Here is a 23,617-nt window from a genome sequence, read left to right as displayed (position 1 = left end):
GAATATGAGCTTAGTGGGAGAAATCCCTAAAAAATCTTTAAACCCATAAGTATGCACCACAAAAAGGCTTGGTGGGAGCAGTTTCGTATAATTTTAACCTATTGAAAGCAAGTGATAGGTCACCTTCCCATTTTTCCTCTTGTTGCCACCGATCCCCCTCTGGTGATGATTGGCGGCCCGATGATGCTTGTTGCTCTACCTTTTTTTATAAAATATCCTCCTCCTTAGGGCTTGCACACAATCTCGATGAAGATTACGCGCCATGAATGGAGGGAGTGGCCTTACCTGGCTCGATGTGACGACTACTGGCATGCCTCTCTGAACCCTATATTAAGGTGAGGGGTTCTTCCCTTGACTTAGACTTGGGTTTTTCTGATTATTACCGAGGGGTGCTTGGCTCTGCAGACATCCACCACTATGTTGATGATTAGGATGGCTTCCACTTCAAAGGTTTTTTCAGTGTTCTTAATGTGTACCTTGCTTGTTTACCTCACTAGCTTTATATATTCTTTATTTCAATGCTTAAGATAAAACCCTTGCTCTATTGGGTGATTATAAACATGATTTTTTCTTAACATTTAGATTATTGAAAGAACTGTTCATTTGGGATGCTTCATAAAGGTGGTTTCTGGTTGAAAACTTTTAATTGGATAAATGATTCTGTCTGGACTACTAACCGAGGCAGAGATGGGGTTTTTTCTTCCCATTTTGCTGGGCTTGACTGAACAAAATAGTTTAGATAACATTCTTGTTGTACATTGTTGGACTAAGGATGTATATTTCACTGTTGGCTTGGACATAGTACAATAAACTTTTTTGAAATATTATAGGTCTTTTTGACTTGAAAATCAACTGGTTTTATAAGAGCTTCTGTCCTTCTCACTCATTTTATGTAAAGGCATTTGTCCTGCCCACTGTATATATGTTCTTGCTGGTTTCCAGTCCTACTCACTATACTTCAAAATTTATTAAAAAACTAGGCAATCTCTGTAATAAATGCTTATGAAAAATTGGTTACATACTACTTGCGGTGGGTTTTGTTATGATAAACAGAGGGAAACTTGGTGGCCTTGACTATATAAATTGGATTGGTTATATCATGTGCTTCATTATGCAGATAGCTTCTGCAGACTATGTTTAGGATTGGAAACATGGTTTTTTCTACTGTCTATGTATTGATAAAAGATCTGGTCTACAGCTCATTTATGCTAGGCTTTAATCATGGTCTCTACATATGGATAATGATATGGTTTTTGGTGCTTTACTACCTAGTTTTGTTATGGTATTAGGATTTGGGGAGACTGTTTTGACTTAAAAAACATCTAACCTTCACCTGTTTCTTGGTTATCTGGATTAGATCTAGTTTTTTACATACATATTCCACTAAAATATAGTGATGGTGTTACCATAAAATATATTCTGGTTTTGATACTTTACTGTTTGCTTTGACTTACAATAACTTGACACTTCTACTTGTTGCTTGGATGCCTGGCTTAGATCTGGTTTCCATTTTTTTCATATATACACTACATCTAGTTCTTGGGATGAAACTGCCTTAAAAACCTTTTATATATATATGTATTATGGTTCTTTGTGCTTTACTACTTGAGATTTGGCATAAACTATGATCCTGACCAATATGGGTACAATGTTACTGTGGCTCTAGCTGAAACTGGTACTTCTTTGAGCTGATGGTTCAGCTTTTATTGTAGTTTCAAAGGGAACTCTTTATAGGAATGTAGTATAGTGCTGGAAAAAATGCATAACCTGTTGCAAATTATTGGATGACTTAGTGAAATCAGGATTCTTGATATTTGGCTTAGAAATTGATCAAATGATAAACCTTGTTGAGATCTGGTGTTTAAATCCTGGTGGCATTACTGGTTATGCTGCCGAAATGTTATGGTTCACATTCTGGTGGGTTATATGGAGAATCACAATCCAATAGCGAGTTACTTTGTGGTTTTATTTGGGAAAGGACTCAAGATAGCGGGTTATATAACTGCTCTTGACTGATAGTGAGGTTTGTTTTTCCCTAGCTTGTTTTGCTTTGATAGATTACTTCTCAGGTTATCATTATATTGAATGATTACTTATTGAAATATGACAGTGCTGGAAAAAGTTGGAGAATTAATCCAACGGCTATCGATGAAGATTTTGATTTGGTACTTAAGTATATGTTGTTGGGTAAACATACCTATTACAGATTCTGCTATGTTTTGGCGGGTTAAGTGAACTGATATACAACACATTTTTTGGTTTTGCCTGGTCTCTGGATATGGCTAGCTTGGTCAAATGATAATCCTAATTGATCCTGGCTTTGAAGGGCTCGACATCGGAACATGTTTTAAAGATGAAATTACATAACTGAGCATTGCATGCAAGCTTTTAAATACATGCAATGATATGGATTAGTCGACATTTTTACATTAAATGGATATTATATAATAAAAGAGAAGCTAAATGTATGAGTAACTCTAGCGAGAATATGATGGTAAAAAGTCCGTGAGACTTTAATATGCAAGACAATAGCTAGTCAAATTTTTTTCAGTTTGACATGGATAACAACTGATAGATTCTTTGAAGCCTGCCATACATAGCCAAGTCTAACATATCTATTTTCTTGACTATATGGATGCAGGTGAGAACTCTATCTTGGATTAAAAAGGTTTAGCTTGCTGCAGTCCGACTTTGAAAACACTTGATGATTCAACTGGGATAGTTCTGATACCTTTGTATAAACTCAATTGAAATGATTCGTCATCCTTATTATGCTATACAGTTATGAATCAAAGACTGAGTTGTTTCTATACTAATCTTTGACTAGACATCTATAGCCAGGCGTCTTTTGAATGTCTTGTTCCTTGGTGTGTTTATTTATTAAAGTAAAATAGCTACACACACACACCTAAACACCAGGCCCTCTTAGGCAGCTGGGTGGACTGGGACACTGGCTTTGTATACTTCTTGTCTATTGGCTTGGATTGACCCACTGTCTATAAATCCTTTACTGGTTGACAGGTGTTAGGTGGTCTCTCCTTGAATTTAGATTGGATCCCTAATCACGACTATTGTAGTCTTTTTTGGCTCAGTCAATTTTAAGTAGCAGGTTAATCCAATTCTACTCACCTATGCTTAAGCAAATTGTATTTTTACAATTACAGAAACATGCTACCTATTACACATTTGATTTTTTGGAACAAGAGGACAAGATTGGCATATATCATCCAAAGGATACTCTATGACAACCATACTTTTTCAAACTGGCTGACAAATCCTTAAAACTCCTACAAGAGTAATGTCTTCCTTAAAGATGATATCTGATATTGTATTAGTGCAAATGATTCTACCCTTTTCAGGGACACTCCAACTTGCCACTTCTATGCTAAAGATTTTTGTTTGAACTGATCTTATGATGAGGTAGTAGGCCCATACACAATGGGCGTACTGCCAAATCCCATTGTGTATGGTGCCTGGGTTAGGGCGGGTACACACACACACACACACACACACACACACACACACACACACACACACACACACACACACACACACACACACACTTACACACTTGGTCACTGCATCTGACTATGATGTCTAGTTCTAGTGACACTAACTCAGTAGTATTGCTACCCAGACTATGTATACAGCTCATGCTGTACTCAACTTACTTCTTGCAGTGGACTAACCCTTTTGCTGCATAATTACAAGTAGTCTACTCTTAGCATAAGGCTCTCCACCGTAAGATTAATTACTAAATTAAGATTTAAACTCCTTGTTGTTGGATCACTATGTTGGCTTGGTGTGCATTGTCGTATGAATGCCTCTTATAAGCACCTCCTCGCATAAACCAATGCAAGGTTTTTTCAATATTTGTTGCCACACTTGTAAACTACCTCATAAGGTGATCCTTCATTCTGACTATTACCTACAGTAGTGTCTTGGTTAGCATGGTTCAATATGGACTAGTCTTTTGAATATGAGCTCAGTGGGAGCAATCCCTAAAAAATCTTTAAACCCATAAGTATGCGCACCACAAAAAGGCTTGGTGGGAGCAGTTCCTTTTAATTTTAACCTATTGAAAGCAAGTGATACGTCACCTTCCCATTTTTCCTCTTGTCGCCACCAATCCCCCTTTGGTGATGATTGGCAGCCCGGGATGCCTTTTGCTCTACCTTTTGTTAGCAGCAAGCTAACACAGATACCAGGGATACCGTTTTTCCAAGTTCTCATTGTAAAAACACTTATTATTTTGATAAATTGGGAATATTGTAACTCCTATTTTTTGGATAAACCTTGTAATTGATGAGCCGGGGCTACAAGATTCCAGATTGTGTCAATCTGTCGTTACCCATCTTTGGTAGGACTCCCAAATTATTAGTTTTGACCACCAAAATCCTTGGCTAAGGTATAAAAGACAATTTTTGTAAGTTATTAAAAAGTTTTGCATAAGGAAATACACAGCATGAGCTAACGGCGCTCACTTCTCTCCTTCTCTTCCTACTCCCTCCATGGTTGTCACATTGCAGTCACGTTTGTTGCATTGCAACCGTAGGTAAGAGCTCTATGCATTGACGTAAGCACATCACAATAATTTGTAGCTTTTGGTGTCGCCGAGATCTGCGGCCTAATTTCATCATATCTAGGAATTTATACTTCAAAATCAAAAACTAAGTATAGACGGGGTATTGGGGCATCATTGCTAAGCATTTAGATGCATTCTGGGTCAAAAACGACTAGGTAAAAAATCCACTGCTGTTAATAATCGCGATTTTGGCACTTGACCTAAAGTGGGATTTGAGACCATAAGCATGTGTGCTTAGGTCTTATAAACATGTCCTAGAAGTTTCGTTACATTTGGATGTCATTTGATGCTGCGACGGATGTGATTTGTTTGCCGATGAGCGATTGGCTTTTATTGATTTCAGTCACTTGAGTGTAGCTTGAGTTAGGTGCGAGTTCTTAGTTGTTTACGAGAGATTGACACCCTCTTGTATCCTCTATGCACTAGTCGAGTCAGCTTCTATCCATGGATTGACAATTTAATCGTGGTTATCGCTAATATTGCAATAAGATAGGATAGTGAGGTTAGACACGCGTCCCACATTTGGTGCCACTGCCGGGGATCGAAGAGACCTAAACTATGGAAACACACAAGCGTCTTGTGAAGTTATCCTTTAACTTCCTCTAGAATCACCTAGAGTTCAAAACTTTCTTTTAGAAACCGCATAGCCTAAGATTGTTGTCTTTTGCTGTGTAGAGGTAGCTTAGAAGTAATCGTACTTGTCGAGTGCCTTTAGGATTGTAGGATTGTAGAAATAGATTAGGATCGTGAGAATGATTGATAGACGAGATAAGTCTTAAGATCAATGCTAAAGGCACTCGCCAAGTACGATTACCATAAAAGGCAAGAAAATGAGTGTTTGTGGACACTTTCCACAACCCCATTGCATGAGAATCTAGGAGTAGGGTAAGTAGGATCTGAGGTGGATTTTAGAACATTGCTCTCTCTGAAAGAATCATTGTGAGTTGTTATTGGAAGTTGCAAAATTTCAGGTCTATGGCTAGAAATAGCACAAAAAGACTCTAAACCACTCAATCCGACTGGAGAGGAAGCTTAAAAGTTGTCCGAACCAGTGGGTAAGCTCAAGGACACTTCGAGGTAAAAATTTCAAGAGTTGACCAAAACTCAGATTATTTACTTTTTCTTGACATTTAGGCCAAATTTAGTTTTGACTTAATTCATAGGCTTCAAAAAATCATAAAAGGACTGTCCTTGAAAAAAGTGCAAAAATTGGTTCATTTCAAGCCTGAAGTTAATAATCATGATTATTATCTTTCAACTCAAATTTGACCAAGGTTCATACCATTGACTCATTGCATGTGTACCAACAACTTTTGTAAAGGCACAAAATATTTGGATCACCAAACTGACAAAAAACTGGGTAAAAAGTAAAGTTTGTATTGATTTCTGAATCTTGAGTGTAAATTGGGAAAAAATTTCTCCAAACTTGATGAACTTTGATTCATAGGATTATATGGATGTGATATACATGTGTACATGCTCAGTTGACCAAAAAGATACAAAAAGTTTCCATAGTAAATAATCGTGATTATTTACATCTACCCCATTTTCCCACTCTTTTGACCAAGTTGGCATACCACTAGCTTTACCATGTTGTAATAAGCCCACAAACCAAATTTGGTAAGATTTGGATCATTGGATTGAAAATTGTGACCGAATTTGCAAAGTTAGTCTACGGACAGAAAACTGATGACCATTTGACCCAAACTTGTCCAAACTTGATGAAACTTGGCTAGGATCCTTAACTTGAGGTGCTTAATAGATCTGTGTCAAAGATGGGACAAAAATTTGCAAAAATATAACTGGAGTAAATAATTGCGATTATTTACATCTGCTTCAAAAATTGACAAATTTGTGTATACCACAAGGTCAAGCTTATCAAGTAGACCCCACAAATCAATTTTGATGAAATTTGGATCACAAAAGTGAGACTTAGACTAGATTCTTGAAATCAGGGTCTATGGACACAAAACAATTGATAAACTTGAACAGAATTTGTCCAAACTTGTTGAAACTTGTCTAGGGACTTTAACAGGCTGTATACTTGCCAAACCAAGCTAAAAAGTACAAAAAACTGACAAAAGTAAATAATCATGATTATTTACCATTGCTACACAAGAACATCAATTTTGACTTTTGAACTTCTACAATGTTAGACCAACATAATACAAAGCCACCGGGCAATTTTGGGTTCAATCGGATTCAAATTGGTACATGTTCACTCAGTTTCCAAGTTGCAGATCAATCCTTTGATTTTTTGCCAAAGTCGAATCTGAAAGTCTTTTGCTGACTCCCACAGCTTGATTTGAAGTGATACACACAGACCAATCACAATAGTTAGCAAAAATTTTACAGTCTTTGTGAAAGAATAGCTAACTTTATCAAGTTTGTATAGGAATCAGGTTGCAGAAAAGGAATTGGTAGCTTGACAGAAAGTTGCAATCGAATCAGATTTGGTCGTGTACTAGGAAATCAGGGCATACTCGGAGAAACCTCCAGTAGAGTATCCACCGAAGGAAATGTGAATCAAGGCAATTCCTTGCACACTATCCTTGAGGAAGTCTCATATACTTTTTTAGATTCAACCTCTGAAATGTCTTCCTATTCGACTCACTTGAAAACCGGAATGACAATGCGCTATAAGCATATACTCTCTTTTTATAAAACTAATCGCCATGTAGCTCAGGTTTACCTAGATCCTAACAAAGAGTATGCTATTCGCATTGATGACCATGCTATTGAGTTTGAAGAAGAGATTAGGGAAAACAAGCAAGGAAAAATGTACATGGACAAAAACGGAACTCAATATTTACAAGTTGAAAACCCTGATGTGATAAACAAATGGGGGTTAGAAGTAAACACCATAATCCCAGATATGTCAACAAAAGAAGGACCACCAACTTTAGAATTCGAGGGATACGATCAAGTAGATTTGAAGCCTTTGAAACGGCTTAGTATGGATAATCCTAGGATCGGAGTCTATTGTTGGGAGGATAGAAATGTAAAAGATCTTCTGTGGACTTCACATGCCAAATCAGGATAACTAACGGCCATGAAGATCATCTATATCTTCAAGATCAAAGATAAGGGATCAATAGACCTACCAACCTACGTGTTTAGGGATTGTTATAATAACAACTTTGTTATGATGACTCCTAATGAGGTCGAACAAACCAAATACCAAGGGTATTCAATAAGGGATTGGATATTGGGACAAGGACCAGAAACAATTCCAAGAGATGAACACCATGAGAGATCATCTGAGAGTAATATTAAGAAACCAAAAACCACCTCATCACGAAGAAAACCGAGTGACACTAAGGCCAGTCCAGGGCTACATGAGTCACTATTTCCAATAGACTGGTTTGAAGGACTTGGAACAGGACCAACTGCCAGAAGACCGGGAGCTGAACCAAATAGACGCGTCAGACCAGTTGATTTTCAGAAATGGGTCAGAAAATACAGTGGATCAAGGGATCCACACGACCACTTAGCAAGCTTTAAGCAAGTGCTAAGAGCAGAACGTATATTCGATATCCATACTCAATTCAAGATGTTTGGAAGGACATTATAAGGAAAAGCATTGACATGGTTCCAAAACATTCCACCAAGGTCAATCATGGACTTAAACACATTAGCTCAAGGATTTGTAGCCGCTTGTTCTAAAATGGAGATCAAATATAATATGAGAGCTCAAATCTATAGCTTTAAGCAGAAACATGGCGAGTCTGTTAGGGATTGTGCAACTCGAATGAAACAATACATTGCCAGATGCCCAGGGCTAGAGATACCTACAGAAGAATGACTTGTATCTTTGTTTCTAGAGGGACTGCTAAACAAAGAACTTCATGCTACTCTATAGCAAGAAGCATACAACCCTAGAAGAGTGTGTGTCAGATGCTATTGACTTAGGAGACAATTGTGATATTTTCAACGAAGAATATGTCCCTAAGGATAAACAAAGTGAGAAAACAACATCCACTAAACTAGCACAAGTGGGAACGGCTGCTGCAACACCGCTTTCAACCATAGAAGATATGCTCAAAAGGATGAACAACATGCAAAAAGCACCTATGAGAGGACCAGGACAAGGGATACCTCAACAGGGCAACCAATTAGGCCACAAAAATGGTGTACAATCGAGGATAAATGGACCAACCATGAGACCCACGAGTGCTACTTCCGACCAAAGTATGATGGGAATGTTCAATACGTACCTATGAGGCCACAAGGACAACCCATGTATAGATATCAGCGTAATATGGCCCAAGCTCAAAGACCACCGATGGGTATGGAAAGAACTCAACCCGTGTTGGGTCAAAAACCTTCTTATCCAGGACATAATGCAATGTATGTAAAGTACATGCATTCCAAAGGAGTCATAGATGAACAAGCATTAGTGCTTGTTACACTCTATGCTGAGCCTAGTCCATCTACAATAATGATAGAGGGAGATTGGTATAATTCACATGTCATAATAATCAATATCTAATTCTCCTAAATGATTTTCTCATATTGAACTGATCATTTAATGTGGGGAAGACCAGGGGAGAAAAAGCTAGAATATTGGTTAAGCTAGCCGACCCACCACAGTAGGGATCCAAAGGAGGGAAAATAGGGATCCAAAGGGGGGGCCATCTGCAACAGAGCCAGATGCAACAATGGGCTTAAAAGACCCTAAGGTTCAGCCCATTAAGACTTCCAAAATGCTAAGGTTCCAAAATTCAAAGGTTGTGTCCAAAGGTCAACCCTAGGGAAAATTGGATGCTTTGTGTGTGCCCTAAAAGTCTTTGCACATCCCTACATGGGAGGGGGACGAGCCCTAAAGGTAGGGGATGAGAGAGAAATCCACACACACACACACACACACACACACACACACACACACACACACACACACACACACACACACACACACACACACACACACACACAGGCTCCCTTTACACAAAGGGAATGAGGGACACATGTCAGCTCCCTAGGCCAGATGCCCACAAGGTGTGCCCAATTTCTATTGGATGACCCTTGAAGTGGACCAATGAGAATTAAGCTAGAGTAAATCTAGTTTAATTAATTTAAAAACATTTAATAAAAGAAACCAATGAGAATTAAGTCTCCTAGAAGACTATTGGGCAGTCTCCCAAGGGGTCCAATGAGCATTCAGGAGCCCCATGGCTTGCCTGATTCCTATTGGTCAGGAGGCAAGGGGGTCCAATGAGAGTTTAGTTTAATTATTTAATTACCTAAAGCTCTCACAAAAGGGGAAAGGGGGACACATGTCAGAAGGCTATCACTTATGCTGCTTAATTGTAATTAGCTTGACTTGGGGAGGGCCAATGAGGCTTCAGCAAGAGCAATTAGCAAGAGGGCTCGCCCAAGAGAGAGAGGGGGCTGATTTTTGCAAGGCATTATCACACACACACTCACACAAGCTCATGTGTGAAGAAAGAGAAGACTATCTCTTCCCAAGCTTTAATGGAGAACTCATCACCTACTCCAAGCTTGTGAGATAGAAGCCTACATCAACACTCTCTTGGCATGTGGATGCAAATCCAACCAAAAGCCAAGATTCAATGCATGCTCATCTCCTCTACCAAGCTAATTACTAAGCTAAGCTATGCTACATATGAGTGATTATATGAGGAGATGTACATCTTTCTCGTAAGATACTCCTTCTTCCTCTCAATCTACTCTCATACCCTGCTAGCTCTCACCATCTTCGAAGGTGTGTGAGGTCTTGGGTCTGAGAATGGGGATAATTCAAGTTGTGTTTGTTAAGTGTCTTGCTTAGTGCATGAAGTTTCCATCTTCATTGCACTAGCTAGTCTTGAAGGAACACAAAGAATTGTATTGTACAATGTCTCTCTTGATGGGAGAAACCATAATACAAAGCCTTTTGGAGGGGGGACCGGCTCCATGAAAATCCGGTCCTCAACTGTTGTCAATAGCTTAATTTCTCTCTGTTTTGAAAGTATTATCGATGCTATCTAACTAGGTGTTATGCTTTTTGTTGCTCTCTCCACCCAAGCACTCTTGTAATTCTCATTAGGAATCTATTCTAATGAAATGCCCACTATGTTCATGCTAATTTCCGCTACACATAAGTTATTAGGCCATTAAATGTTACATTGGTATCAGAGCTCAAGGTTTCTCTTTTCTTGCTCAATAAGGGAGGTCCTCAAGCTAGCTACAAATGGTTGGTATTATTAATTGCCTGTGAGTAAGTAGAATAGGGATTTTTCAGCCTTGCAGTGCGCCTAACTTCGTGCAGTTAACGGGGCATCACTGTCGAGAGCTATGGTCTTAATAGTGGAGTCCTACGGGGCTTGCCTACGGCTTAACCACTATTGAGCTATTAGAAGCTTGACAGGAGCCGGTGCTGTTTTGGTGTCGAAAGACCCTCTCTTCTATTCCTTGCAATTAATGGTATTCGAGCCGCGGGTACAATGGCTTGAGTGCTTTTTCTAAAGGGGTAAAGAGGAGTAGCAACTAGGGCTTGAAGTGCCAAAGTACACCTAAAAAGTTTACACCTAAAAGTTGTTAGAATGGCTGACAATAGTAAAGAGAGTGAAATTAATGTTGATAACTTTGATTTTGCTCATGAGCAAGCTACTAATGATGCTTCAATGCTTGTTAACTATCTTGTTTCTAGGCTTCAACAAGCCATGGGCAATCCATCTCTCCAAAGTGAAGTGCAACGGCAGCTCCGTGCTCACGGGATTCTCCAAGCTCATCACCATGACGAGAGAACACCTAGGAAGCCTCCTTGTGAGACTACCAAAAGAGGTCTCTCTCCGATTCGGGAAGAAGAAGAGAATCCATATGAAGGGCTCAAGAATTTACTTCTTGATGATGCATCTCCTTCCCAAAGGAGAACTCAAGAGCCTCCACTGAAGGAACGAGAAAGAAGCGAGTCTCCCGCCACCTCGGCGGAGATGGCTCCACGAAGACGGCGGGCTAAACGCTCTCCATCACCACCAAAGCGGAGAAGACCATCACACTCTTCTCCACGCCATAATTCAAAGAGGGATGATAAAAAGCAAGAGAAGAAAAAGGCGAGAAAGAGGACACCCTCTTCTCCATCTTCTTCATCCTCTTCCTCTTATGAAAGCTATGGTGAAGACGACAAAGATCAAGACAAGAAAAAGGCGAGAAAGAGGTCACCCTCTTCTCCACCTTCTTCAAATTCTTCACCTTCTGAAGAAAGTGATGGTGCAATCTTTGAACCATAAAAAAGAAGAGGCCATAGGAAATCCTATGCCGCATGGAAGAGGTCGTCCAAGTTGAAGAAATTCAAAGAGGGAGGGAAGAGCATCTCTTTCCTTACCTATGATGGTACCTTTGGTGCTACGCACAAAGTCTTGGCCTTTATCCAACAATTCGATGCCGCGTTTGGAGATGAGGGCTTCACGGAGTCCTCTAAGCTACGCCATGTAGCTATGCACTTTCAAAAGTCCGCTAGACAATGGTGGTCTAGCCTACGAGCCAACGGTGAAGCTCCACGAACATGGAAAGCTTTAAGAGCTTCCATTATGAAGCAGTTTTTGGCCACTGATGCCAAAGACAAAGTACTCACCGAATGGCGAAGCTTAAAGCTCTCTCCCAATGAATCTATCCACAAATATGTAGACAAGTTTTGGGACCTACAACTCAAAGCCACTGTCTTCAAAAAGTTGGATTTTGGAGAGCAAAAGCAACAATTTTGTGCGGGCTTAACTGAAGAAATGGCGGAGTATGTCAACTCCCAAAGACCACGTACCATATCGGCGGTAATACACCACACTATGGTCGCCTCTCGAATCAATTTCCAAACGGGGGCAAAAAGAAATAATAAGCCCCCGGAAAACAAGGGTTCCAATGAGCCTAAGGGGAAGGACAATGTCCAAAAGTCTCCTAAGGGCAACTCCAACAAAGCTAAAGAGAAGGGAGTTTACAAAGGTAAGAATAAACTCTCTCTAGAAGAGCTTGAGAGTTATCGTAAGGATAACCGATGTTTCAAGTGTGGCGAACAAGGGCATGCGTACCACACTTGTCCCCAAAAGAACAACCGCCAAGATCCTCCTAGAGCTTCCTTGGTTGAAATCCAAGAGGAGGAGACTCACCAAACTCACCACAAAGGATCTCCTCTATGCCATGCTTGGGGAAAGGTAAGAGAACATGATGCTTTTATTCTCTTTGACCCTGGTTCTACTCACAATTTTATATCTATAGAGTTGGCCACCAAGCTAGGAATACAATCCTACGAGATGGGAGATGTCCTACCCGCAGACAGTGCCTTCAAGGGGCAAGAAGCTTCAGTCACTCCCTTAATCGGGAAATTGAGGCTTCATGTCCAAGGCTATGTGGACAAAGAGGCCTTCTTTATCTCTCCTCTCAAGCATGAGGATGTAATCCTAGGGGCACCATGGTTTGACCGCCTGGCTACCGATGTTAAATTTTCTGAAAGGAGAATCTCCTTTAAGTTCAGGGAAAAAGACATGTATATAGATGCTAAGGAAATGGGTAACACCATCCCCATTGTACACACACCAGCTTTCAACAAGTCAATAAAGAGCTCTATTTCCGTGTACATGATTTTTGTTAAAGACTCTCAAAATGAACCTAATGCTTTAGCAAAAGAAAATAAAAGCAACCAAAAGGAATTAGAGTTATCCAATTTTCTCAAGGGGTTTCAAGATGTTTTTATTGACGACATCCCTTGTGAGCTATCTCCTAAACGAGGTAATGATGACCATGCAATTGAAATTCTTCCAGGAAGTTCACCGCCTAATAAACCTCCTTATAGAGTTTCTCAAGCTCAACAAGAGGAGATTATGCGGCAAGTGCATGAGTTAGTTGAGAAGGGTATGGTTAGGCCAAGCTCATCTCCATTTTGCTCACCTGTGCTATTAGTGCAAAAGAAAGACGGCACATATCGTATGTGTGTCGACTATAGAGCACTAAATAGGATCACTATCAAGAATAGGTTTCCTGTTCCACGGGTAGAAGACCTATTTGATAAGCTACAAGGATCGACCTACTTCAGTAGGGTTGACCTAAAAAGTGGCTATCATCAAATAAGGATAGTTGATCAAGACATTGTAAAGACCGCATTGTAAAGACCGCATTTCAGCCCTTGCATTAGGGAAGAAATAAGAACCATTTACTTTACAAGATGGTTATCTTCTCTATGGCAATAGACTATGCGTTACTAACTCACTACGTGAGAAAGTAATGTATGAATCTCATGCTCCACCTTATGCGGGGCATAGAGGGATTCAGTCTACCTTAAAGGGAATTGAAGCATATTTCTATTGGCCTACCATGAAAGTGAACATACAAGAGTATGTTTCCAAATGTGTGGTATGCCAAAAGACAAAATTTGATAGAGGGAAGCAACTTGGATTGCTTCAACCCTTGCCAATCCCTAATTCACCATGGGAGAGCATATCCATGGATTTTATCTGTGGATTGCCTAAGTCTATCCATGGGAATACGGGAATATGGACGATAGTAGACAAGTTTAGTAAACAAGCTCATTTTATACTTGTCAAAAAGACTATCAAAGCCCATCAAATGGCAACCCTCTTTATTTCACAAATTTTCAAGTACCATGGCTTCCCCATGTCCATAGTGTCGGATAGAGATCCTAGAATGACCAGTAATTTCTGGAAGGGTCTATTTGAGAATTTAGGAACAAGGCTAAACTTCTCTTCGGCCTATCATCCACAAGCTGATGGCCAAAGTGAAATAGCTAACCTAACCATTCTCGATCTACTAAAAGCCTATGTAACGGAAGTAGATCAAACATCCCAATGGGAGAAGTACTTACCCTAAGTGGAGTATGCTTACAATAACACTGTACATACTTCCACGGGAAAAGCACCTTTCGAGGTAATGGATGGAAGACCAAAAAGTCCCTTGCTACTTAAGGTACATGGGAAGATCTTCGCCGCAGATGAGTATAGCCGAGACCTACAAGAATCTTTCCAAAAGATTAAAGATGCTATCTCTATCTCACAGCAAAGGCAAAAGGCTGTTGCTGACAAGCACAGAAGATCCCAAGCCTTTAAAGAAAACGATTGGGTCTTGTTAAAGTTTCCCAAGGCTCAATTAAGGCACACAACGGGCAAGAATCCTACGGGTCACCAAAAGTACTATGCTAAACTAGCAAAAAGGTACTATGGCCCCTTTCAGATTCTTAAGCCAATCAATGAGATGGCCTATCAACTCAAGTTGCCCAATCATTGGCTCATACACAATGCCTTTCATGTGAGCCTATTAAATCCTTACAAAGGAGAGCCACCTCAAGAACCAATTATTGAAGACCCACCGGAGATCGAGGACCAAGAAGAGATACTATAGCCCGAGTCCATTCTCTGCCATGAAGACAAGGTACTAAGAGGCGGTAAGAGTATCCGACGATATCTTATTAAGTTTAAGAATTATTCTTTTGAAGATGCTAGATGGATGCAAGGCATAAAATTAAAGGATAACCTAAACCTTGTCAATGCTTACAATGCTTCCCAAGAGTAAGCAAATGTACAAAATGTTAAAAATGAACAAAATTTTTGTCTTATAAGACTCTCTTTTTCTTTATTTGTGGACAAAAATGAAGTAGTATGCATGCTTAGATCAAGTTTGCGGAGACGACGTCTCCCAAACACCAAGTAGAGCTTGTCACTCTACTATGGAAGACTGATAGGACTAATGTGCAGACATGCTTGCAGCAGCCTCAGGCTCTCAAGCGCCAAATGGACTAGTCATCCATTGTGGAATGATGTCGTAGGGTAACATAGGGATCCTCTACCCGCTAAGAAAAGGACTCATGAACATGCTTTATCTTCTCTACACCATAGTCGAGGACGACTATGATTTCAAGAGAGAGGTAATGTCATAATAATCAATATCTAATTCTCCTAAATGATTTTCTCATATTAAATTGATCATTTAATGTGGGGAAGGCTAGGGGAGGAAAAGCTAGAATATTGGTTAACCTAGCAGACCGGCCACAGTAGGGATCCAAAGGAGGGAAAATAGGGATCCAAAGGGGGGGCCATCTGCAAAAGAGCCATGTGCAACAATGGGCTTAAAAGACCCTAAGGTTCAGCCCATTAAGACTTCCAAAATGCTAAGGTTCCAAAATTCAAAGGTTGTGTCCAAAGGTCAACCCTAGGGAAAATTGGATGCTTTGTGTGTGCCCTAAAAGTCTTTGCACATCCCTACATGGGAGGGGGCGAGCCCTAAAGGTAGGGGATGAGAGAGAAAGCCACACACACACACAGGCTCCCTTTACACAAAGGGAATGAGGGACACATGTTAGCTCCCTAGGCCAGATGCCCACAAGGTGTGCCCAATTTCTATTGGATGACCCTTGAAGTGGACCAATGAGAATTAAGCTAGAGTAAATCTAGTTTAATTAATTTAAAAACATTTAATAAAAGAAACCAATGAGAATTAAGTCTCCTAGAAGACTATTGGGCAGTCTCCCAAGGGGTCCAATGAGCATTCATGAGCCCCATGGCTTGCCTGATTCCTATTGGCCAGGAGGCAAGGGGGTCCAATGAGAGTTTAGTTTAATTATTTAATTACCTAAAGCTCTCACAAAAGGGGAAAGGGGGACACATGTCAAAAGGCTATCACTTATGCTGCTTAATTGTAATTGGCTTGACTTGGGGAGGGCCAATGAGGCTTCAGCAAGAGAAATTAGCAAGAGGGCTCGCCCAAGAGAGAGAGGGGGCTGATTTTTGCAAGGCATTATCACACACACACTCACACAAGCTCATGTGTGAAGAAAGAGAAGACTATCTCTTCCCAAGCTTTAATGGAGAACTCATCACCTACTCCAAGCTTGTGAGATAGAAGCCTACATCAACACTCTCTTGGCATGTGGATGTAAATCCAACCAAAAGCCAAGCTTCAATGCATGCTCATCTCCTCTACCAAGCTAATTACTAAGCTAAGCTATGCTACATATGAGTGATTATGTGAGGAGATGTACATCTTTCTCGTAAGATACTCCTTCTTCCTCTCAATCTACTCTCATACCCTGCTAGCTCTCACCATCTTCGAAGGTGTGTGAGGCCTTGGGTCTGAGAACGGGGATAATTCAAGTTGTGTTTGTTAAGTGTTTTGCTTAGTGCATGAAGTTTCCATCTTCATTGCACTAGCTAGTCTTGAGGGAACACAAAGAATTGTATTGTACAATGTCTCTCTTGATGGGAGAAACCATAATACAAAGCCTTTTGGAGAGGGGACCGGCTCCATGAAAATCGAGTCCTCAACTGTTGTCAATAGCTTAATTTCTCCAACATCCTCCTAGAGCTTCCTTGGTTGAAATCCAAGAGGAGGAGACTCACCAAACTCACCACAAAGGATCTCCTCTATGCCATGCTTGGGGAAAGGTAAGAGAACATGATGCTTTTATTCTCTTTGACCCTGGTTCTACTCACAATTTTATATCTATAGAGTTGGCCACCAAGCTAGGAATACAATCCTACGAGATGGGAGATGTCCTACCCGCAGACAGTGCCTTCAAGGGGCAAGAAGCTTCAGTCACTCCCTTAATCGGGAAATTGAGGCTTCATGTCCAAGGCTATGTGGACAAAGAGGCCTTCTTTATCTCTCCTCTCAAGCATGAGGATGTAATCCTAGGGGCACCATGGTTTGACCGCCTGGCTACCGATGTTAAATTTTCTGAAAGGAGAATCTCCTTTAAGTTCAGGGAAAAAGACATGTATATAGATGCTAAGGAAATGGGTAACACCATCCCCATTGTACATACACCAGCTTTCAACAAGTCAATAAAGAGCTCTATTTCCGTGTACATGATTTTTGTTAAAGACTCTCAAAATGAACCTAATGCTTTAGCAAAAGAAAATAAAAGCCACCAAAAGGAATTAGAGTTATCCAATTTTCTCAAGGGGTTTCAAGATGTTTTTATTGACGACATCCCTTGTGAGCTACCTCCTAAACGAGGTAATGATGACCATGCAATTGAACTTCTTCCAGGAAGTTCACCGCCTAATAAACCTCCTTATAGAGTTTCTCAAGCTCAACAAGAGGAGATTATGCGGCAAGTGCATGAGTTAGTTGAGAAGGGTATGGTTAGGCCAAGCTCATCTCCATTTTGCTCACCTGTGCTATTAGTGCAAAAGAAAGATGGCACATATCGTATGTGTGTCGACTATAGAGCACTAAATAGGATCACTATCAAGAATAGGTTTCCCGTTCCACGGGTAGAAGACCTATTTGATAAGCTACAAGGATCGACCTACTTCAGTAGGGTTGACCTAAAAAGTGGCTATCATCAAATAAGGATAGTTGATCAAGTCATTGTAAAGACCGCATTTCGTACTACATTTGGTATTTACGAATACATTGTCATGCCTTTTGGCTTGACAAATGCACCAGCCACATTCAACCGCTTGATGGAGAAGCTGTTCAGGCCTCATCGAACCTTCACTGGAGTGTTCTTTGATGATATTATCATCTACTCTAATTCATTGGAGGAACACAAGCAACACCTCCAGGTAATATTTCAAGTTTTAAGAGAGAATAAACTTTATGTTAATTGAAAGAAAAGTGAATTTTTCTTGCAAGAGATTCAGTATTTAGGTCACATTATCTCTCAAGATGGCATCCAAATGGATCCATCCAAGTTAGAGGTAATAAAAGGATGGCCTAAACCAAGGAATCTTCATGAACTAAGAAGCTTCATAGGTATGTGTGCATACTATAGACGCTTCATAGAAAAGTTCTCACAAATTGCGGGACCATTACATGACCTAACAAAGAAAAGCGTTAGGTATACATGGTCTGCTAAGGAGAACAATGCTTTCAAAAAGCTTAAAGAAAAGATTATCTCTCAACCTGTGCTTACACTACCGGATCTCTCAAAACCATTTGAGGTCCAATGCGATGCTTGTGGTGATTGCCTTGGAGCTGTTTTGCTCCAAGAAGGGCACGCCATAGGCTATGAGAGTCGAAGGCTCGACCCTGTTGAGAAAGTTCTAGGCATATACGAAAAGGAACTCCTTGCAGTTCTACATGCCTTAGACTCATGGAAGCACTATTTATTGGGGACTCCTTTCATTTTGCGAACGGATCACCAAAGTCTTAAGTACTTCATGACGCAGACCAAGCTCTCCGACAAACAAATGAGGTGGGCAAATTTCCTTTCGCAATTTCATTTTCATATTGCTCACATTGTTGGCAAGCATAATCAAGTAGCTGATGCACTCTCAAGACGGCCGAGAGTGAATGCGGTGATGGGGGCTTTTCACAAGCCAAGCTCCCATACCCCTCTTCTCTCGTCCCCACCCCTTGAAAACCCCCTCTTAGGGAGGGAGTGATAAAAGGCATTGGAAAAAGTAAGAAAAAAATAAAGTATGATTATGTAAATATATAAGAAAGGTAAAATAGGCCACCTCATGCCTGCAGGGTAGCCCATCCCCACCTTGCCTCCTTTTTCTTCACTGTTGCTCCGCTGGGTGTCCCTTTTCCTCTCCTCCACTCAAAAGGTCAACCCCCTCTCTCTTCCCCTTGTCCTTTCTCCTTTCTCTCTCCCCTCAAGCTACCCCACCTCTCACCAATAATGCATTATAACTCACCAATAATGCACCCTAACTCACATGCAACTTACCCTATCTTCCAAAATAGTAAACCCCACCCCCTCTTTCTCTCTCCTATCATATCCCATGACCCAAATACCCCCCTCTCTCTCTAAAGGGCGCCATGTCTCTTGTCTTGTAGCTAAATAACCTCCCCCACACTCACACACACTCAGTTTCACTGAAAAAGGTGCCCACAGACCCATCCCCACCCGGTGGTTACCTGATTTTTCTTGTGTTCACACACATCTGCACACAGATTCACCTCTGAACACACTCCCCTCTCTCCCCTCTTGTAATTTCTTTATTCTCCATGTCACCTCTCACTTTTTTTCATCAACCCATCTCTCTCTCTTAGTCTCTCTCTCATGAGACTGCTGTTCTGGCACATATGCACACAGCCAGACAAGTGGGGCCCACAGTCACATGGCCTATGTAGATAATGATTTCTTCATTTCTAAATTCTAGAATTTCTTCCCCCTCCTCCCCTATATAAAGAGGGGTCACCATCACACTAAACACACACACCATCACCAAAGAGTACACTATGCACTGTGTGTGCCTAGTGCACACACACACACCCACACCATCACCATCACCGCAATCACCATGCTCGTCTTGAGCATGACGTCTACACCCTTGGGCTATGGAAGATGAAGGGAAACTAAATGAAGGATGATGGACATAACCCTCGTGCGAGTCTTCGCCATCAACTCCCACCTATCCGCCATGTGCTCTACCACGCTCTCCCTTCTCATTCCCCTACCCTATGCTCCCCATTTCATCGCCTTATTCTTTAAATAAAGCTTGAGGTTTTGTGAGTATGTTTTCTTGCAATGTTTTGCTCATGTGAGTTGTGTGGAATCGCCACCTAGTCTTGTGTTTGGAGTGAGCTTGTGTATGTGTGAAGGGTGTGCAGATTCGCCATCCTTTTGTGGTGCCTAAGTACTAAGCCGCTATACCCCCTCCCTCACCCTCTCTCTCTCTCTCTCTCTCACTTGATCTCATTCCCTTTCCTCTTCATCATTACTCCCAAGCATCCATCTCTCTTGGATGAAAACTTTGTTATGGTGGTGTGTTGTTTGCGTCCTAGCCGCTGAAGCTAGGTGGTGTCCCCTGTTTGCTTTACCATGATAGGCTCAAGGCGCGCCATTCGGTCCCCGGTGTTTTAGAGGCCGTCGGGGTTCGGGGTTCGCTTTGCTCCCGTCATTTGGTGCCCCCACTGAGGATCTTTTCATGAAACCCTTCAGTTTACAAGACTGAAACCCCTAAACTATTGTGAATGGATGAATGGCTAGCAGGATTTGCTAATTGGACGACAGAAGAAGAAGAGCTCCAAGCACAACTAGACGAACTCCGCATCTCCATCGAAGCTCGAGTGCCAGGCGTAACGGTAATCAATTTGCAGTGGGAGAGTCAACCAACACGCCAAACCCAGTGGATATACATAGGCCAAGTGCCAAGAAGAAGAAGGAGAAGGTCGAAACCATGTCCGCAACCTACAACCAACCCACAACAACAAAATGGAAGGAGCTCTACACAATAGAGAATCAACACTATTCTACTTTGAGAATCGGGTAACTCAAGTCACCGAGGTAATTATCACAGTCAGTTTTCAAGTCGCACCTGATTCTGCAGCACAGATAACGGAATCATTGGCTCACACTCTCACTAGAGAAACTAGGGATCTACTGAGTTTATTTCAGGAAAGAACACCACCCTCTCCCACAAGCTTGGACAGTGACTAAGCACCTCTAAGCTTCACATGAATCAGTACAACCTACCTCAAGACAGATCACACATACCAACACGTGTACGCTCAATCAAGGTAATACTGGATTTGAAGGCTCACTACCAGCACGTCATTGACACCATGCTGGGTGGGGAGCGATTTTTTGAGGTTCTGGCATCAGATCAACCATTTGTCCTACCTTTGGTACAAGGCAATGTACCGTTTGAAGTTTTAATCTATGTCCTAGTATAAGAGGGTATACACGCCTCCTTGTAAAGAAGAAAAAAAAACTTTTGCAAGTTAAGCAGTGTGTCTTTCTAGCTCTCTCTCAGTAATCATGGCAAGTGTAGCATTTCCAACATTTAAAGGAAAGAAGGGGGAGGATTTGGTAACAGACTTCCTAGATGACTTTGAAGTAGCATGTGTAGTGAGCAACAAAGATACGGATGAATCCCGGGTTAGAATCTTTAAGCATCTCATGAAGCTAGAAGCTAGATCATGGTACAATGCACTTCCATAAGCAACCAAGAATGACTGGGAACCCTTAAAAACCGCTTTTAAGAGGCGCTTTGGGGGAGGTACCACTTCAGAAAAGTTGTGGGACAAGTTGAGAGACTTGAAGCACGAGGGTCTTTTAGAATATGCCACCTATGAGTCCAAATTTGTGGATTTGTGGGAACGGTGGGTTGAGTCACTGGCAAGGGGGGAAGCTGCACCCGATTTCCTAAAAAAGATCGGTTCACGCATGGCTTATGGCCGCTTCTCAAGGAGAAGGTGAAAGGTAGATTCCCGGCTACGTACGAGTTAGCCATTGAGATTGCTCGCCTTAAGGACAAGAAGCTGCGAATGAAAGCCAAAGAAACCGAGTCAACAGAAGTAGGAACATCACGTCGACCAGCAACTACGACAACCACCATACCACCACCACCGGCTCTTGGGGTAAGAGATGACCAACAAGATATCTTGGCCCATATTACTGACCAACTGCAGAATTTGTCTGTCCACTTAATACAGCAAGGGAGGAGTCAAGAAAGAGATCAAGACCCTGGAAGAGCACGACGACAAAACAGGGAGTATCATTGCTACAACTACGGAGAAGACGGTCACGGTATGTACTACTGTCCCAAACCACGACAAAACTATAATAGAGGAGGTAGGAGGAACCAATTGTCACCCCCTAGAGAAAGAACACCCCCACCCCGAGCACCACCCTCACCAACACAAATTCTACGTCCACCCCAGACACCACTACAAGCATCCATCCCACCTCTTCCACCAGCCCCACCAGCTGATCGCCCTGTAAACATCATAAGGCTAGAAGAGAAAGGAAAAGCCGTAGTAGTGGATCCACCCAGAGCAAAGGAGAGGGACAAGGGTAAGGAGAAGGTAACCTTTTTAGAACCACTTGAAGCCATGACTGTGAAAAGATCTAGGAGGGAGAAAGATACACAATCAGATGATGAGAGAAGCATGAGAGGAGAAACTAGCAAGAGGCCATCCAGGCCACGATGAAAATTGGGCATCACCTACTTCCAGCTAGGGGAAAGTTCTAAGCCCTATGATCTAACATTGGATGTGGAAGAGCAAGGACCGAAGATTACATGGCCACAGCTGCTACATCTTGTACCTAAAGTAAGGCAACAATGGTCTAAAATGGTAAGTACAAGACGCTCTAAAACAAAGGTAGCCGGAGCAATTTCGGGATGCAACATGGATGACATCCTTCCAATTGTCGACGTAAACATAAAAGGAAAGAGGGTTGGAAACACCTACATTGATGGAGGTGCACAAATATGTGTAATGAGCGAAGCTATGATGCTTCAATTAGGGCTCGAGGTTGACAGGTCTTCTCCATGCAAGGCAAAGATGGCAAACAACGCAAAAGTAAAGTGTGTGGGTGTGGTAAGTGCCGTGAAAATCAAAGCTTTCAACACTGAGGTAGAGGTAGATGTTTTTGTAATGCCTACTAAGGGGGAGGGCTATCCACTAATTTTGGGAAGGCCATGGTTGATGGCCATGAAAGCAAAACAGGACTGGGGTACTGGCCTTCTACGCATGACCGGTAAGAAAGGGGAGACAATCTACTACGACATGAGGATTGGCAAGCAGAAGCCAATGAATCTGGAAACATCGGCAGATGAAACCACTAGCGAATCTTCCAGTTCTGAGGAGGAGACCACATCCACTGACGAAAGTGACAGTTCCATTGATGTGATGGGTATCATTATGAAGGATCCACAAAGGGTAAGCACAACTGGTGATCCATCACCAAAAGGGCAACCCAATGAAGAGGAGAGCAAATCACCTAGCCTAGGAGGAAGTAGGTTGAAGTGTATGTTGTCTACGGAATTAACACTTGAGGAGAAAGATAGTTTTTTGCAAATGTTGATGGGATTTCCTAACCTGTTCATTGACAACTATGAAAGAATCACAGGCATTACAGTGGTGAAACATCATATTAAGCTGAAGGAAGGGGTAAAACCAGTTGTGCAAAAGCTACGACGATTGGGGGTCATACAAGAAAAGGCACTCTTGGCCGAGGTAAGGAAACTGCTGGAGGCGGGATTCATCTATCCTGTAGAAAACTTAGAATGGGTGTCACCCGTAGTGGTGACGCCTAAAAAGAATGGTAAGTGGAGGGTCTGTGTTGACTACAAACCACTAAATGCAGCTACAAAGAGAGACCACTTTCCTCTCCCTTTCTTGGAT

Source organism: Adiantum capillus-veneris, chromosome 10, assembly GCF_014529385.1.
Source record: "Adiantum capillus-veneris isolate H3 chromosome 10, ASM1452938v2, whole genome shotgun sequence".
In the NCBI taxonomy this organism is placed as follows: domain Eukaryota; kingdom Viridiplantae; phylum Streptophyta; class Polypodiopsida; order Polypodiales; family Pteridaceae; genus Adiantum; species Adiantum capillus-veneris.
Note: the sequence above shows the minus strand (reverse complement) of the source record.